Source organism: Mus caroli, chromosome 15 (genome assembly GCF_900094665.2).
Source record: "Mus caroli chromosome 15, CAROLI_EIJ_v1.1, whole genome shotgun sequence".
Taxonomy (NCBI): Eukaryota; Metazoa; Chordata; class Mammalia; order Rodentia; family Muridae; genus Mus; species Mus caroli.
In genome coordinates, this window is record NC_034584.1 from 91,935,991 (window position 1) to 91,938,751 (window position 2,761).

The following is a 2,761-nucleotide window of genomic DNA, read 5'->3' on the forward strand; positions in this document are numbered from 1 at the left end:
TCCTTCCTTCTCCCACTCCTCCTCCTTCCCCTCTCCCTTCATCCTCCCCTTCCCCTCCCTCCTCCCTCCTCCCCTCCCCAGTCTCTTTCTGACCTCTCTGTACCCCATTCCTCCTGTTCCCATCTAGATACTTACTTCTCCCCACACTGTCCACTAGAAACCTAGTGCAGTGGAAATTCCCAGGAATCTAAGACAGTGACCTTAGCTAAGACTCCTAGCAATGGGGCATACAGAACCTGAATCAGTCTTCTCCTATAACCAGGCAAGACTTCCAATGGAGGGATTGGGACACCAAACCAGCCACAAAGCTTTTGACCCACGTTTTGTTCTGCCTACAAGATGTGCTGGGGTAAAGGTGGTGTAGAAGTGGGAGTGGCCAACCAATGACTGGTCCAGCTTGAGACAGATGCCAGGAAAGAGAGGGAGCTCTCCCCTCCCCTGACACTGCCTGGAGGGCTAGGAACCAGAGGCTGGACAGCCCAGAAACCTAGAGTGGAACCAAACATGAATGGCAGGAAAAGTCAATGAAATGATTCCTAATGATATTCTGCTATACTCGCAGACTGGGTCTAGCCTAATTGTCACCAGAGAGGCTTCATCCAGCAACTGACAGAAACAGATGCAGAGACAAACATTAGGCAAACATTAGGCAGAGCTTAGGGAGGCCTGTGGAAGAAAGCGAGGAAGGATTGTAGGTGCCAGAGGGGTCAAGGACACCACAAGAACCCCCAGAGTCAGCTAATGGGCCCATAGGGGCTCACAGAGACTGAACTGCCAACCAGACTCTCTCCCTGAGAATGGTACAGCAGGCATGGGACTGACCTAGGCCCCCCACACGTGTGACAGTTGCGTAGCTTTGTCTTCTTGTGGGACTCCTAACAGTGGGAGCAGGGGCTGTCTCTGACTCTGTTGCCTGTCTTTGGGACCCTTTCTTCCTACTGGGTTTCCTCATCTAGACTTAATAGGAGAGGAGGTGAGTAATCTTACCGCAACTTGATATGCCATGACTGGTTGATATCCATGGGAGGACCGCCCTTTTCTGAAGAGAAGGAGTGGACGGCGGGGGTGGCGTGGGGGGGGGGGCTGCTTGGAGGAGAGGAGGGAGGGAACTGTGGATATAAATTTAATTAATAGCTCAATCAATTAAAAAGAAGTATTTGTTTTATGAAATTGGGTGCAGCAGTGTGCTTGCTGAGTGTCTATAACGTTAACACTCTCCTGATGGGTTGCCCCTTAAATGACCTTGATGTAGTCTTCTCTATCTCTTCTTCTAAGTAGTTTTGATTTGGTTTATTTTCTCAGATACTGGAATAGTTAGGTCTACCCTTTTTCTACTTCTGTTAGCTTGGGTAATCTTTCTCACCACCCCTCATCCTTAGTTGGTACCTATCTTGGATGGGGAGGTATCTTTCTTGGAGACAGCAAAAATCTGGATCCTGTTTTCTAACTGAGTCTGGTAGTATCTCTTTTTTTTACTGAGAAATTAAGACCATAAATATTCTGAGTTTTATTACTGAAAATTGTTTATTAATTGCTGCTGTTTTGTTGATGTGTGTGTGTGCACACACACGCACATGCACACACACGCTCTTGAGCATGCACGTGTTTTCTTAGATTTCTTTTTGTTAACTGTTCTGGTATTGTTTATTTTTCCCCTGTGGCCTCTTGGGTGTGTTTCCTTCTCTTCATTTTAAGCATTCCTTCTAGTATTCTCTGTATAGCTGGCTCATTGATCATATATTCCTTTAGTAGGCTATGATTCTGGCCAGTTTTCATTTATCCTTCTATTTTAATATATACTTTCCAGGTATAATAACTAGAGTGGGCAGTTGAGCTCCTTCAGAACTTGGAATACATTTTCCCAAGCTCTTAAAAGTTTCCATCAAATTATCATCGGATATTCTGCTTGTCCTACCTTTACTTCTTTCTTGCATATTTTAATATTTTTTCTTTTGTTTGTATTTTTAGTGTTTTAGCTATAATCTTTCATGAGGTATTTCTATTTAGGTTCTCTTTTATATTTTCGTTCTGTAATGAAACATATTTACCATGGGCATCTCTGTCTAGATTTGAGAATTTCCCACCAACGATTTTATTGAAAGTACTTGCTATGCTTTTGGCCTAGCATTATTCGTAGTCTATAAACATAATTAAGATGCTTTGTTTCTTCAGGTGTCTTAGATTTTCTGAATATTCCATCCATTGGTGTTCTAGCTAAGGTTTCAATTGCTGCAATGAAAAAACCATGACTAAAGCAACTGGGGGAGGAAAGGGCTTATTCAACTTATACTTCCACATCACTGTTCATTACCGAAGGACATCAGGCAGACACTCAAGCAGGGCAGGAACCTGGGGTCAGGAGCTGATGTAGAGATCGTGGAAGGATGCTGCTTACTGGCTTGCTCCCCATGGCTTGCTCAGCCTGCTTTCTTATAGTACCCAGGACCACCAGTGCAGGGATGTCCTCACCCATAGTGGGCTGGGCCGTCCCACATCAACCAGGAATTAAGAAAACTCCCTCGGAGCCCCATCTTAGAGAGGCATTTCTTCAGTTGAGGCCCCTTCCTCTCTGATGACTCTAGTTGTGACAACTTGACATAAAGAAGCCAGGACAATGGACCCTTTGTTAACTTGATACACAAATCTATTTTTTAAATTTTTATTTATAGCCGGGCGTGGTGGCGCACGCCTTTAATCCCAGCACTCGGGAGGCAGAGGCAGGCGGATTTCTGAGTTCGAGGCCAGCCTGGTCTACAAAGTG